General features: G+C 36.3%; 1 non-coding gene across 1 annotated transcript; it reads left to right on the top strand.

The window, feature by feature from the left end:
• The first annotated feature begins 314 nt into the window (after positions 1-314).
• On the top strand, positions 315-421 carry LOC121226516 (small nucleolar RNA R71). The gene has a single exon (XR_005924302.1). It is a non-coding gene; the product is annotated as a small nucleolar RNA R71 (small nucleolar RNA).
• The last annotated feature ends 16,675 nt before the right edge of the window (positions 422-17,096 follow it).

A 17,096-nucleotide genomic window follows, 5' to 3' on the forward strand; every position in this document is an offset into this window, starting at 1 on the left:
AACCTCCACTTGCATCACACTGCATTACTAGGTGAACCTGTATAGAACCAAGTAAACCATCAATTTTTCTATTCAAAAGTTCTACCTGATTAGAAAGCATAGTAACGGAGTCGACATTAAAAACACCGGCTACTTTCATCGGTTTTGTCCTCATAACTTGCCACTGATAATTATTCAGTGGCATCTCTTCTATGAACTCATAAGCCTCTTCAGGTGTCTTATTATTGATAGTTCCACCAACGGCTGCGTTAATCATTTGTCTAGTCGAGATATTTAAACCGTTGTGGAAAGTTTGAACTTGTAGCCAAAGGGGTAATCCGTGGTGAGAGAACTTTTTCAATAGATCTTTATATCTCTCCCATGCATCATAAAGTGTTTCTAAATCCATCTGTACAAAAAAAGAGATATCATTCCTTAATTTAGCCGTTTTAGCCGGCGAAAAATATTTAAGCAAAAATTTTTCGGTCATTTGTTCCCAAGTGGTGATTAACCCTTGTGGTAACGAGTTCAACCACTGTTTAGCCTTATTACTCAATGAGAATGGAAACAACCGAAGGTGAATGGATCGTTAGAAACGCCATTGATCTTAGAGGTGTCGCAAAATTCCAAAAAATTTGCTAAACGAGTGTTTGGATCCTCGTCCTACAAACCATCAAACTGAACAAACTGTTGTATCATTTGAATCGTGTTAGGTTTCAATTCAAAATTATTTGCAGCAACAGCATGTCTAACTATACTCAATTCAGTTCCTATTAATTAGGTTTAGCATAATCATAAATAGTACGAGGAGCAGGATTCTGATTTACCAGATTTGCAGCAACCACAAGAGGTAACGATTATTCTAATTCTCAGCCATCTCCTCGGTTATGGTATGTATATCAGTCTCTCACTCTTCCTCTATGTATTGTAGGCTTTGCCTTATTTCTCTTCGGCTTCTGCGAGTTGTGCTTTCGATTTCGCTATAAAAAAATTAGAGGTCCTGACGGGTTTCTTCTAGTCATAAACTATAAAAAACCTGCCAGAAGTAAATAAAAGAAAATTTTGTAAATAAAAACAAAATTAAATTGCAATAAAAATAAAAATAGCTAAAGTAATAAAAATTAAGTGTTCCTAATATCTTAGTCCCCAGCAACGGCGCCAAAAACTTGATGTTCGCTAAACTAACTAAAAATTCAACTAAGGTAAGCGCACCTATCGAACAGTAGTACAGTTTTGGTGAGACCGAAAATATCGTATCCACGAGGACTAAAAGTACTAGTAATTACTATCTTTTTTATTATCTAGCCTAACAATTAAGAGAATTTTTAATCTAAAACTAATTATCTAATTAACTAAGATTGCGACAAAGATTAAATTTGGAAAATACTTTTGGAAAACTGATGGAGAAGACAATACTCAAGGAAAAATTCACCTAGACTTCACTTATTACCTCTGAATTAGATGATTTATTCACTTGACTTAATCCGTAGGAATCCCTGATTTATGTTAATATCTCTCTTGAGACTAAAAACAACTAACTCTAGGTTGATTAATCGAAATATTGTTTCTAATTAAAACCCCTATTGTCTTGTTAACTCGATCTATGGATTCCCTTATTAGATTTGACTCTAATCCAGTGGATTTATGTCGTCCTATCTCTAGGATTGCATGCAACTCCGCTTACTTATGAACGATCTACTCTTAAACAGGGACTTTTGCTCCACTGCATAAGCACATCAAAAACTTGAATTAATATCCTCGAATATTAAAGCAAGGGTTAAATCTCGCAATTAAGAATAAGAATAAGTATTTATCATATAATTCAAAGAGTAATAAGATTCGTCTTAGGTTTCATCTCCCTTAGGTATTTAGGGAGTTTAGTTCTTAATAATGAAAAACATCTCAAAAATTGGAAAACAACAAAACATAAAGAAACCCAAAGAACTTCTTGGAAATTGGATGGAAATCTTTAGTCTTGATGTAGATCCTACTTCTGAGTTGATCTCGATGGCTGTTCTTGAGTATTTTCTGCCTTCTGTTCTCTATCCCCCTTTAATCCTCTTCTAGGGTCTTTAAATAGGCTTTGTAATGCCCAAATTAGCCCAAAATTATCCTTTTCCGAGTAAAATTAGACTTGGGCTCGACAGGGACACGGCCGTGTGCCATACCCGTGTGAAGATGTTCAGGCCGTGTGCAATTCTAACTTGGTTTAGTGTCGACACGGACATGACACACGAGCGTCTGGTCTACCCGTGTGTCACACACGGGCATACGGATCACTTGTGTGGAAGTGCCTAGGCCATGTGAAACACTAAATTAGGCCCAATTTGTCCGTTTTTGGCCCGTTTCTCGCACTTTTTGCTATCCTAAGCTCTCTTGAGTATAAAATATGAAATTAAAGGATTAGGAGCATCAAATTCACTAAAGATAAGAAAAATCATTCATAAATATGTCAAGCATGGGCTAAAAATATGTATATATTACGGTTTATCAATATGTATATATGAAGAATAAGTTTAAGAGATTTGATAATATGCAAGATTATGTTCATTATGTTATATGTATGATTAATGCTTGTTTAAGTTGCATTTTATTTCTATGTGAACTTACTAAGATTTATGCTTACCCCTTTCCTTTCTATCTTTTATAGTGTCGCCAACCTAGCTCGGGGATCGAAAGACGTCAAAGTTTTCGATCACACTATCAATTGAATAATTGGGTATAACTAGTCTTATCATTTTAAGTATGGCATGTATAGGGACTTGGTCTTTTTGTTATGTGTCATATTGATTAGCTAAATGTGTTGGCTCATGAAAGTATTATGATTATTTTGTATATGGCCATGAGAGGTGGCTCATATTGATTTTTGGGTTGTAACCCTAATTATTGATTAATGCATGCAAATGTGCTTGTGCCTTAATGTGGTTATGGTTATTTATGGTTAATGAGAGAGTTGGATGGCATGTATGTTGGGTGTATGAAATATGATTAAGGTGTATGACAATAAATGTGGTACAAATGTTTAACTTGAAAGTAGGTTAGCCAAGATTATAGACAAATATGAAATTGGTGTGGAATGACATATGGAAGCATGATAGTTTGAATAGTTGACATGTTGACATTGGCAAGTCATAATTTAACTATGAATGTGAATGCTTGAGTAATCAAATGTGCCATGTTACATGCCATGGAGTGAGTGTAAGTATGTGAGTACTTAAGGGTGGCAATTGGCTTAGAAAATAGCCTAGAAGTTGTCCACAAGGGTAGACACACGGGTATGTGTCTAGGCCGTGTGTGACACACGGTCTACCCCCATGGGCGTTTGATCTAGTCGTGTGTCCCCTACACCCTAATTATGCAAAATAGAATGCCCAGTAGTAAACACACGGACAGAGAGACGGCTGTGTGTCTCAGCCGTGTGAAGGAGACGGCCTCAGGACATGGGCATGCGCTCAGGCCATGTGAAGTCTGCACTTAAGTTTTGGAATTTAATTCACCACACGGCCTAAGCACATGGGCTTTTTACTTGGCCGTGTGACCTAATTTGCTTGATGACGTCATAATTAGAGAGTTACACAGGCTGTGGACACGGGCATGTCCTAAGCCAAACTAGCGTGTATGACTACATGGCATACCCACACGGGCGTGTGACTCTCCAAAGTAGGAAATTTTTTTTCTAAATTAACCCAAAGTTTTGAAAGTTCTCGGTTTAGTCTCAAACCGCTTCCGATGTACGTTTTGGGTCTCATAGGCCCTTACAAGGGACAATTTACATGTGATTGAAAATTTTTAAATTTGGATAAAATTTTATGGCCTGATTTGGACGTTGTAATGCCTCAAACCCTATCTTGACATCGGATACGAGTAAGGGGTGTTACAGCTTGAACTTCAGATCTAGTAAGAAACTACAATAATCACTGCTTATAAGATAAAAGAACACCATTAAAAACTCATTCATGTCCGTTACTATCATCTCAAACCTAAATAACCCTCTTATAAAGCCTCGCTTCTTTTTCTTAATGTTCATGTGCTTTTACAACATAATACGTGAACCACAAAACTTAGCTTGGCGTGGAGTATCCACTGGTAGAGATTCAGATCTACAACTTTGGCTTAAGGGAGAAAGAAATACTTTAGGTTCCATAAGATCTAAAAAGAAGTACTTCTTGAAGAAGGAAGAAAAAAAACTCTCTTTTCTCAAGCCCTATTAACTAATATATAATTATAGGTAAGTCCCCTATTCCTATATGCCTCACTTTTCCAGAAACTTCTTTTATAGTGGCCTACAACTTTACATGCAAGTATATATAAATAAATAAAATAAATATCCAATATGAGAAAGATTTGGTTACTCTAATGAAAGCCCTTAATCACCATACTCACATTGTAACTAGCACAATAACTCAATGAATTGGGCATACAATGCCTTCGGTGATAACCCCCTTTTTACAAGGATTTCAACACTTTTACCAGAATTTAAAACCGCCAAAACTGGGTGTTACAAAATTAATTAAATAACTTTAATAAGCAGACATAAGACAGAGTGAAATAACAATATATATTTTTACTGAAACACATTTAATCACAATAATCTTTAGGTTATACAAGGTAATAATATCGGTTAATACCATTATTCATTTAATCTAATTTATAATTAATAAGATTAAACATGCACTAATTAGATATTTTGTCAATTAATTATAATTTCATTCTGATTGAATAATCAATTCAATTACAACCTTACATTTATATTGTAAGAATAACATAGGTATGATTTTATATAATTGAACAAATTTCCAAGGCCTATAATATCAAAAACATAATTTCAACAATTCAAGTAGAAAAAATGCAATCAATCTAACACAACAATTTAAGTAATTTTAATTAAATTGAAAGCATCAAAACAATTACCATTCATGTTTATGATCTCAAACAAATTAAAAAGAAATAAGAGAATGAAACAAAGCGTGGAAGGTGTGGAAGAGCCTTTAGTTCTTTCCTCCTATGGTCGACCCTTGATATTAGTCTTGAAGAGAGATATTAGCATAATTTAGGGATTTCTGTGGATCAAGGTATTAAGTAAAGAAATTGCGTAATTTAGATTGATAATGACAAATGAAATCTAGATGAATTCTTTCTTGGGTATTGTTTTGCTTCGTGGTTGTTTACTTGATTATGTTATTGATTTGTTCTTTTTTGCTTTCGTAGTTAATTAATTTAGTTTTAATCAATCACTCCAATTTATCAGTTAAATAATAGAAAGATGATAATTACTAGTATTTTTACCCTCGTGGGAACGATATCTTTGCTCATCGTAGCTATACTATTAATTGATAGGTGCACTTGCCTCAGTCAGATTTTTAGTTGGTTTACGACTGCAAGCATTCATTATTCGCTATGTACTCTTTCAACAAGTTCTCCAAGCTATTGAAAGATTCACCTTGGGATGGTTTTTGAACTTGTTGATTAAACCCTGCCAGCTGACTTGACCTCGATTGTATGTAAGTATTGCTAGGACCCTCTCCTTGGTTACTCCATGAGAAATTCATATGGTTTCTCTATGAAGGATTATAGAAGTTTGACTGTGGTCCTAGCCCACTTCGATTCTATTTTAGATTTTCCATGTAATAGATGGACACTGGGTTTGATGGGCAATTTTCGAACATGTGTCCATCTCTACAGAAACACAAAAGATGTTTTCAAATTGGCTAGGCTACTGTCTTATTAGATTATTATTGAAACCATTAGTAGTAAAATTCTTAAGTATTGAGGACAAAGAGGATACCTAAGCTGCAAGGGATGTAAACACATCCTCTTCATGTACTCCTGCAACTCTATGTCTTGTGGAGGCTTGGTTGGTTGGCCACTGGTAGTTATTATTAGCTATCCATTCAATAATTTCATAAGCCTTATTATAAGACTTAGAAAGAAGTGTTCCATTTGTAGAAGCATCCACCACTATTCTTATGTGTGTGTTGAGACCATTGTCAAATATCCCTTTCACCTTTGAGTTGATAGATCACTAGTGCAGAATCCCCATATACTTCTAGCACTTTGATTTTGCGTTCTATGGCTGCACGGATACCCATGATGCATGCTTCATATTTCGTCATATTATTTGTGCAATTAAAATCCAATTTACGAGTAAAGGGATAATGATCTCTATTTAGGGATATTAGGACTGCCCCGATTCCGTTACCCACAGCATTTGATGCTCCGTCGAAGTTTAGTTTCCAAGGATGGCCTTCTTGATAGTCTTCTTCAGTGGTGGCAACATACATTATATCTTCGTTTGGGAAATCAAAGTTCAAAGGCTCGTAATCCTCTAGAGCTCTATTGGCTAGAAAATCTGCTATTGCACTCCCTTTTACAGCTTTCTAATTCACATATACTATATCAAATTCAAAAAGCAAAATTTGCCATCGGGCCATCCTTCCATTCAAAGCAGTCGACTCCATCATGTACTTTAGAGGGTCTAGTTTTGAGATGAGCCAAGTTTTGTGGTACAACATGTATTATCTCAATCTTTAAGTTGTCCAGATTGAGACGCAACACAACTTCTCAATTGGTGAGTATCTCATCTCACACTCAGTGAACTTCTTACTGAAGTAGTATATCGCCCTTTCTTTCCTTCCTAACTTATCGTGTTTGCTAAGCACACATCCCATAGAATTCTCAAATACTACCAAATACAGTATCAGTCGCTTATCTAGACTAGGTGGTGTCAGCACTGGGGCATTGGACAGGTAATGTTTGACCTTGTCGAAAGTCTTCTGGCACTCCTCATCCCAAATCCTGGATTGTGTTTCTTAAGGAGACGAAATATGGGGTCGCATTTCTCAGTTAGTTGTGAAATGAACCGGACGATTTAATTTAATCTTCCTAAGAATCTTCGAAATTTTTTTTGAGTGCGCAGCAGAGGCAACTCCTGTAAAGCCTTGACTTTATCTGGGTCAATCTCAATCCCCTTTTCGTTGACTATGAATCCTAGCAGTTTACCTAACCTGGCCCCGAAGGTACATTTTTCTTGATTGAGCTTTAGCTGGAATTTCCTTAACCTCAAGAATAATTTTCTCAAGACTTGCACATGCTCCTCTTCTGTTCAAGATTTGGCGATCATGTCGTCAACATAAACTTCAATTTCTTTATGCATCATATCATGGAACAGGGTTACCATAGCTCTCTGATATGTTGCTCCGGTGTTTTTCAGTCCAAATGGCATCACCTTATAGAAAAATGTTCCCCACATGGTTACAAATGTGGTCTTATCCATGTCTTCAAGGTGCATCTTTATCTGGTTATATCCTGAAAAGCCATCCATGAAGGAGAATAATGAGTAATCTACCGTGTTGTCCACTAAGGTGTCGATATGGGGCAATCGAAAATTATCCTTCGGGCTGGCTTTGTTCTGGTCCCTGTAATCTACGCACATTTGAACTTTCCCATATTTTTTAGGGACAGGGATGATATTGGCTACCCGTTCTGAGTATTTGACCAATTGTAAGAAATTAGCATCGAATTTTTTCTTGACCTCTTCTTTTATTTTTAGCAAAACATCGGGCCTCATCATTCGAAGCTTCTGTTGAACTGGCTTGCATTCTTCCTTTATGGGGAGCCGATATACCACGATATCAATACTTAGTCCAAGCATATTTTGATACGACCATACGAAAACATCTTTGAATTCTTAGAGTAACTCAATGAGGTCTCGCTTTGTCTCTGCGGTAATGCAAGCTCTAATTTTTACTTCTTTTCCTTCTTCCAAGACCACAATCTCTACTGAGTCTTTATGAGGTAGAATCTGTTTCTCCTCCTATTCTACCATCCTTAACAAATCAGGAGATAGATCACAGTCTCTGTCATCTTTAAAGCCGTGAGGTTCCACTAAACACATATCTCGCTCAAATGGAAATTCTGAGTTTATAGTAGCGTCATTCATATCATTGATATCTGGAGACCTGTTATAGGGATGAAGAAAAATTCAAAGAACAAAAGAATATAAGAATAATTATCTATATGGTATGATTATGAATGAAATGAAAGAATAAAAGAATATTTGCTCGGAATAAGACAGAAAGATGCATTTCATTGAAATAAAGATGTTGGACATAAGCCTATTTCACAAAAAGATTCTTATTGCCCCTAGGTTTAAACCAACAAGCGTGTTTTGAACATTACTCTGAATTAGCTCTAAAAACTACAGGCATCTCTTTCGCATTCCAATTGTTCAGAACACTTCCAGGTACATAAGGGCGAATGCCCGATAAATTTCCTTCCAAAATTCCCTCTTCAGATATGGTGTTGATGTTCAGATTTCCCATCATTTCTTTGTCAGTTTCTTTTCTTATCATCTTCCATTCAAGGTGAATAATTCCTCTTAACACAAATATTCTAGATATATGGGGAAAAGTCATCGGTTCCCATTTGACTTCTTCTCTGCTTAATCGTGCTCTTCTCCTTTCCTACTTCTTCTCCAATTCTTTCTTCTTTTGCTTCATATCTAGCTTATATCCCAAGCCAAAATGTTCTCGTTTATCCATCAAAATTGGTACCTTGACTTTCTGTTAGAGATATTTCCCAAGTCCTTTTCCTAGCATGGCTCCCTTTCCGACCGTCAGTCGTAGGTCCATCTTCGTAGCTTTGGATATTCTGGGCATAGGGATCTTATTCCCTTCAACGATGAAGTTGCATTTATAAATTCCAGCAATCGAAAAGAACATTCTATCGCTTTATCATCTGCCCCTATATATGGAGTGTCACTGGTTACGGATGTAATAATATCTTTTCTTGCTTTTATTGTTACCAGTCGACCCTCAGTTATCAACTTTAGCTTTTGGTGCAATGATGACAGAACTGCCCCATCCAAGTGAATTTAAGGCCTCCTAGTAAGCAATTATAAGAAGGCTTGATGTCCATCACCAGGAAATCTACTTCATACGTGTTTGGACCAATCAAAAGAGGTATCTCAATCCTTCCCATCAACTTTGTTTTAGTACAATCGAATGCTCTTACTATGTTCTGACACATTTTTATATGAGAGCTATTCACTGGTAAATTGTTTAGTATGAATAAGGTCAAGACATTCAGTGCAAATCCATTATCAATTAATACCCTTGGCAGCGTATATCCCTTTTAGTGGGTGGTGATGTGCAAAGCTTTAGTCGATCCTATGCCTCCAGGCGGTATTTTATCATCATTAAAAAAGATAAAATTATCAGCGCTTATGTTACTGACCAGACGGTCTAGCTTGTTGACGGAGATATCATTAGCGACATAAGTTTCATTTAATACTTTCATCAATGCGCTACGATGTACCTCCGAGCTTAAGAGTAAAGCTAGAACTGATATGCGACCTAGTTGTTTATGCAGTTGCTCCACAACACTATACTCGCTATTCTTTAAGAATTTCAAAAACTCTTTAGCCTCTTCTTCAGTTACCGGCTCGTTAACCGGCGATTCAAGTTTGGCTGCCTTTTCTTTCTTTTGTTCAATCGCCAAGGCTTTTCCTTTTGTGGGCTTAGCCTTTGCATTTGATGTGTCGTAGCACCTCCCACTGCGTGTGTAAAAACCCACATCTCAACCTTCTTTTGAAGCACTAATTGGGTTCTCTTCTCTCAGATCATCATGTTGCAGTTATAATTCTAAGAAACCTTCTTGCTGTCCTTGTAGGGAAAATTTATAGGTTTTTGGATTATGGCTCTTGGTGCAATTTGTACTCTAGTTTCATTGCTTCTTAGTCGTAAAATAATAACCACTGGGTGGTTGACTTTATAGATCTTCTCTGTTGACCCCTCTTCTAGGCGCATACATCTTCTCCTTCTGGGCCTTCGGTATACTCAAAGAATTTTAGCTCTTTATTGTCCATTAGACCTTGTACTAGGCCCTTGAGTTCACTGCATCTTTGAATCTCATGACCCTCTTCATCATGGAACTAGCAGTAGTTCTTTACTTTTCGAGATTTCCCCCTAAATCCTGTGTTATTAATCCACTTTCTACCTTTTTTTTAAACCCCTCTCGGTGGGGTTTTCACTTCTGCTATATTTATTTTGATTTTCTTTCCCGTATTCTCGATTATCGCGTTTACCCCTTTGTCAGAATGGTTGGGTAAATGATTCTCTGCACTAGATGGATCATTGAATCTTACAATGCCCATTTTGATGAGTCTTTCAATTAAATTTTTGAAAGCGGTATAGTTGGTTCTCGATAGGGTGTCCCATAATTCTCGTGTGGTATTCACATTGGGCTTTCGCGTCGTACCATTTGAGGAATGGAGGTTGCATAGGTTTTAGGTACAAAGGGGATACTATATGTGCTTTAAATAAATTTTGGTACAACTCCCTATACATCATTGGGATGGGCGTAAATTAGAGTTTTTCCTTATTTTGCCTTGTGTTAGATTCTTGCTTTGGGGGGCCTTGCAGGCTAGTAGTCACTATCTTACAGTAATCGACTTTGAATAGCTCTTGTCATACGTACTCGTATTATTTACCTCATTTTCCTTCTTCCTCGGGGCAGTTCTCTTGGTGTTTTCTCTGGCTTCTATTTTTCCACATCTTATTTCATTTTCTATTATTTCACCGAACATTATTATGTCCGAGAAACTCTTAGTTGTGCTTCCCAGTATGTGATTAATGAATGAAGCCTTCAGGGTATTAATGAAGAGCAGTGCCATTTCCTTTTCTAGTAGAGGTGGTTGGACTTGCGTGGCAACTTCCCTCCACCTTTGAGCATATTGCCTGAAGCTCTCACTTGGATTTTTCTCTATGTTTTGTAGTGTGATTCTGTCGGGTGCCATATCTGTTATGTGACCATATTGTTTCATGAAGGCCTGTACCAGGTCCTTCCATGAATTAATTTAGGCACAGCTTAACTGATTATACCATTTAGCCGCCGCCCCGGTCAGGCTATTTTGGAAACTGTGAATGAACAACTAATCATTATTAACATATCCCGTCATCCTCTGATAGAACATCGTAATGTGGGCTTCGGGGCAGCTGGTCCCATTATATTTCTCAAATTCTGGGTCTTAAACTTAGGCGGTAGCACTAGGTCTGGAACCAGGCTCAAGTCTTTAGCATCAATTCCACAATGGTAATCAACACTTTCCAATGCCTTGAATTTCTCTTCTAGTCATCTGCATCGGTCTTCAAGTTACTTTGGGAGCTCCATTCTCACCTTTTCTATTTCTTCTATATCATTAAGATCATGGACAACGAGATTCACTGGATGGTCTCCTAGGTTGAAGCCTGATCCTGTCGAGAAGTTTGTTGGTGCGAAGGTTCGGGTCTGATATTGAGGCCTAATGTTAACGGAAACCCTTTGTGGATATGCATTTGGTTGTGCTTGGGTGTTTGTTGGGGTAAATCCTGGAGGATAAGTAAGGTCCTCGTCATCATCCCTGGAATTGACCATAGGACTCTTTCCTTTTTCTAGCCCTCTAGTTAGCAACTGGGTTAATTGGCTCATCATATTCTTTTGGGATTCTAGCATCTGATCCCTCATGTTTTGTTGAATTTTGGCCAATTATTCTTGCATATATTTTTGCATTTTTGCATTTGCTCTAATCTTTCCAACATTTAGTCCATTGCTTTAGTTTTTCCTCATGTACCATAACAGTATTCCAGGGTAACTGACATGATTTTAGGATCTCTTTGTGAGATTTAATGCACATGATGCAATGTAATGATAATGCATGAAATGTATGTAAAAAGACATTGATTTTGATTCAATTTCATTAGAGTAACTTTTCTAGAGAACAAATTTCTTTACATAAAATGGATTAAATATAAGGCATCGCCCTAATACTTAAGGTCTTGACCTTCCTAAGAAGCCAAGCTAACTCTCGACCTCGATCTGACTTTAACTCGTATTTCAAACTCAGTACATCAGCTTGGACTGCTAAGGTTTGTAATGATTAGCCACCTCTCGTACTTGAGCCAAAGCTGCACTCATGACATAATCCTTATCCCTGACCTGATCATGAGATTGATGAAGCTACTCTTGCCACTGCTCATTATTTGCTTCCAGGAGTTCAACTCAAAGTTCATGGTTTTGTAGTGCGATTTCAAGTTCTTCTATCTTTCCTTTTAGCTCTTCAATTTTGTTCTAACTAGCCTTCAACTCAATTACAGAGTTACGACTATGATACTGATGTAGGGATCTTTCTAACTCTGACACCCGAGTTTTTAACCCTACATTCTCATTTTGACTTTCTACCAAACTCTTTTGAAGAATGTCTTCTCGTGCTTGAGCATCTCGGAATTTCCTTTGTCATTGATTGGCTCTACTCTTTTCCTCTTTAATTTCTTGTCGCCATTTCTATAACGTTTTTCCCAGACCAGCGGTTCTCATTGACCTCCGTAGCTTTTTCTAGTCTGTTTTCAAATTGTCCAAATCCTCTTCAGCCTTACTCTTTCCCTTTCTCAGCTTCTTGGCTTCTAGTTTCTGGACATCGACATCCAATCTCAGCTATATTTTCTCCTCCTTCAATTGCTTTATTCTTTTTTCTCACTCCAAAATCTTTCTCTCAAAATCCTATTTGATGATCTCTAGCGTAGATGGGACCACCTACAAGTGTTCTTCCATTGATCGGGTGTTTTCTTGGTCTGACATAGGGATGTTGTTTTTGATTCTCTAACCTCACCACCGGTCATACTCAGGGGTAGTCATCGGGTTGGCTGCAAACTTTTTCATTCTGTGAGTTCGGTTCTCGGCGTTTGATATTTCACGAACTTTTTTTTAATTATCTCCCTTGTATACAAACTCACACTAAGCTAACCCTTGTGTTGCTGGCGTAAACTATCTTGATTTGTACTGCCTTAATGCAAGCAAAGGGGCAAACCCGACAGCCCCCATATTCTAAGCAGGGGAACCCAATCAAAATCACCACACTGATATAGAATCTCGTCAGAAACCATCCAAGGGGCTCTCTATTCGATGTCTTATTCTTGCAGATTTTAGAGAATCATCATCCATTTCTCTTCCGTAATATCATCTCGTCTTGGCGTAGCCACTAACTCTTTCAGCGGAGAATAGTCTTCGGAGAAGATTCAATATGGGACCTTTTCCACTTTCTAAAAATGGTTGCAGAACCACACTAGTAAGAGTTGTGCATATCCAATGAATCTCCCTTCACCCGCTCTTCAGCATGCATTCAAGGATTTGAAAGTTTCAGCTAAAATTGTGGGAACGGGTGTGACTTTAATCAAGTCGGTCAAATAAATCGAAGGCTGCCTCGTCTATATGCCCCAAAGCCTTAGGGAAAATAACTAATCCGTAAATGCTTAAAGCGAAAACATTAACCCTTTTCTTCACATCAGGATGTGCGAGGGTCAAATCTCTCAAATTTGTCCAAGGAAGGCACTTACTATCACCTTTTTGCTTGATTCGGGCTGCAATCCACTGTTCGCTCATTCCCATGATATTCATTTGCTTTCTTAAGAACGTTGTGATGTTCGCAGCTCTGGAATAAGCCTTATCAACTTGAATCTTCGGGCAACGGAGCAAGGCCGTGTACTCTTCCACAGTAGCTACCAAATCCACCTTTACAAAAGTAAAACAACTATAAGCAGGGTTCCAATACTAGGTAAGAGCTCGAAATAAGTGCTTGTCCACTTTGACATCGAGTATATAGGGCAGATAATCATAATTACAGTAAAATAGTTGCTTGATCTCGTCATCCCATTGATCCCATACTTCTTTCATCTCTTGAAGATTATTTTGGGTTACGCTGATACGAGTGAAATCCCATAACTCTGACACTTACCCCTCTGTAAGACTATCACCTTTCTCTTGCTGTGTTGTCTCGACCCATATCCGGGCGATCGCATTATCCTCTACTTTATCAAGAAACCCCCTTTCCATGACAAGTTATCTATTTAGAAACCGAATGTGAATCAACACCTTTTTTGTGATGAAAATTCTATGCAATTACAATAAAAGTAAAACAAAACAAGTCATTACTTCATACACAATTTAAAGCAAGCGAAGAATAATAAGTAAAGCACCTCCTCGGGTAACCACTAGGGTTTGGTATGGCTCTACCTAAGGTGGGCTCTTAAGGCTCGCTATATGGGGTTCGGTTCTAAAGTAAAGGTACTTGAACTAGCAGATTCCTCGATCCTCACCCATTATAGGCTCATGTAGACCTAGTTCAATTCAGGGGAATACATTTCCTTATGGCTATACGGAGATGAAAATCTCATGAAGCCATAGGTACGGATGTATTCCGAAAGTGATCCATTGTCCTATACGGAGGTGAAGACCTCATGAAGGAATAGCTTCTCACTCCCACTTAAAAGGGTAAAATCGGCCGATTATGCAATGCAATGTGCAGAAAATATATCCAGTAAAACAATTGTAAATAATAATAAAGATCGCAACAAAGACATATGAAATGCAACGAAAGGATCGTGCATTTAAACCAAGTTTTCAATTTTCGACAAAGAGACAAAAAGTAATCAATTCGTGGCTTGAATCACTTATTTTTGGGTCCCCGGCGGAGTCGCTAAGCTGTCGAAACCTTTTTTTTTGAAAAAAGGGGTCGACTTTTTATTTTGAAAACAAAAATGAAAAATGGAAGTCGTCACCAATCATTTTTTACGAGGTGTAATCGGATCACCTCACAATTTGATCATTTTAATAAGAAGTTTGATTTATTAAAATGATGATTTTGGTCTACGAAATTCAGAAAAACGGGTTCGGGAGTCGGGTACGTACGAGGAAGGATTAGCACAAAATTGGTACCTAGTTGACTAATTAATGTCTTAGTGTCGGGAATTGAGAATTTGAAAAGATTAAAAATATGATCCTTTGTTAAAATATTATTTAATTGAATTTTTTTTGAGAAAAGGGCGTATTCTATGTTAATTCGGGCAAAGAATTATGTCTTGTAAGTTAGGCACAATATCTTAAATCCCTAAAATGAGAATAAACACCGAAAATTATTTATTTTAAAAGAAATTTGATTATCTTGCTTTTAGAAAAGAAACCATAGTCTGTAAGTTAGAACACAATCTTTTTTTAATTCCCGAGAATATTTAAAATTCGTGCTTTAAAAATGTTTGTTTATTTGGATTCATCGAGAAAATCAAAACCCCGTAAGTTAGGGAATGACTTTTCGAATTCCAAAATACGAAATATTACTTGTTTAAAACAACATTTTTAATGTGTTGGGTAAAATGTAGCACGATTTTGTAGTAAAATGAGAGAAATAAATCACGGTACTAACATGCATAACAGAATAATAATAAATGTGAAATGTGAATGGCAATAATAAGGAAAAAATAAAATAAAATAAAGAAATAAGCTATATAATTATAAAGAAAAATAATAGGTAAAAACTAAATAAAAATAATAAAAAATATAAAAATATAAAAAAAATAGAACCTAAAAGTAAACCAATAAATAAATAAATAATATGTAAAATATATTAAAAATAATAATAATGATAATGATAATAATATTAATATAAATAATACAAATACTAGAAGTTTGAAATTATATAAAACGATATAAATAAATAATAAAATGAATACAATAAAATAAATGAATTTAAAAAATAATAATAGGTAAATAAATACAAAGAAAGAAATATAATACTAATAGTAATAATAATGCTAAATTAATTAATTTAATAATAAAATGAAAAAAATAACAAAAAGGACTAATTTGAATTTTAAAACAAAATTTTGGGAAAATCAGAAATAAATAAAAGGAAAAGAACCAATCTGAACGCGCAAATAACAAGGACGGACCAAAATGGGAAATAATCCCCACCCTCCAAAACACGCAGCTTAAAGGTGGACCAATATATAAATCAAAGTAAATTATAGGGCAAGAATTAAAAATGAAAGAAACTTAATTGGAAAAAACATTAAAAAGCAGAAGGGCTGAAGGTGCAATTAGCCCTTCTGATTAAAAACGCGTGGATCCTAGCTTGGAGTGGATCGGATCGGGTCGGGTCGGGTAAGGGCAAAATGACGTCGTTTTGGTGCCTGAGAAACCTGCCCAAAACGACGTCGTTTTGGAGGCTTATTTAAGGAAAAAATTTAGAAAAAAAAATCATTTTCAGCCTGTTTTTTTTTTTAAAAATCTTCCCTCCCCCTTTTTATTTTCTCTAAAAAGCCCCCTTGTCCGGCGAGAGCTTCGATTAGTCACCGCCGCGTCGACCACTGGTTGCTAGCGCCAGTGCCGCCGTATACGTCGGCCAGAAGGTAATTTTTTTTAAACTCTTCATATATATATAAATAGTTTTGAAAAAAAAAGGAAAATAAAGAAATATGTATGTACATAAACAGTTTCGAAAGAAAGGAAAATAAAGAGAAAAAATAAAAATAAAAAAAACTTAGCACGCTTTGAACTTTGTTTTTTTCCTTCTTCATCTGCTTGTGGTTTTCTTATTGTTTGTATATATGAATCTTTTTTGTTGTATTCAAAAAATGTCCGAATAGAAAATCAAAATACATTGGGTTCATATGATTTTATAGCCATTTACAACTTGCTTTAACTAAAATAATTATTCTGCCTTTTTTGCAGGTAAACGGGTGGTGCTGACGGTGCTGTAGTGGCGGCGTCAGAATGGCAGAGGGCAGTAGTCAGTGGCGGCTGATCAGAAGACCCTAGGTGCGGCGCACTTAGGGTTTAGTTATTTTTACTTTTTTTTTTATTTTGGGCTGCATTATTGGGTTTCGAGTTTGGTTGGCTTTTATTGGGTCTGTAGTAGATTTAATATTAGGCTGATTTGCTTAATTTGGGTCTGGTTTGAGATTAGCTTTAGTTTGGATTGTTTGGGTTTAGGTTCTACCTATTGGCTTCGAGTTAAATTGAGCTTGTACAATGTTTTTTTTTCGAAACTGACGTAAAAGAATTGATTAATTACATAAATTACCCAAGTAAAAAATTTTCTATAAAAATGATTAATTTGCTATAGTGCACACTGGTGCTGCCATTCCAATGATGTCACCACCACCATCAATTACCCCTTTTAGATTAGCTGAAAAAAGATGAAACATGAGATAATAACGGCTCCAAATTAAATGATTTTCAAATTTTTAGTTTATTTACATGTTAGCTTTATCCTCTTTTAAAATTAAATATAAATAACCCTTAAAAATATA

Source organism: Gossypium hirsutum, unplaced genomic scaffold, assembly GCF_007990345.1.
Source record: "Gossypium hirsutum isolate 1008001.06 unplaced genomic scaffold, Gossypium_hirsutum_v2.1 scaffold_241, whole genome shotgun sequence".
Taxonomy (NCBI): Eukaryota; Viridiplantae; Streptophyta; class Magnoliopsida; order Malvales; family Malvaceae; genus Gossypium; species Gossypium hirsutum.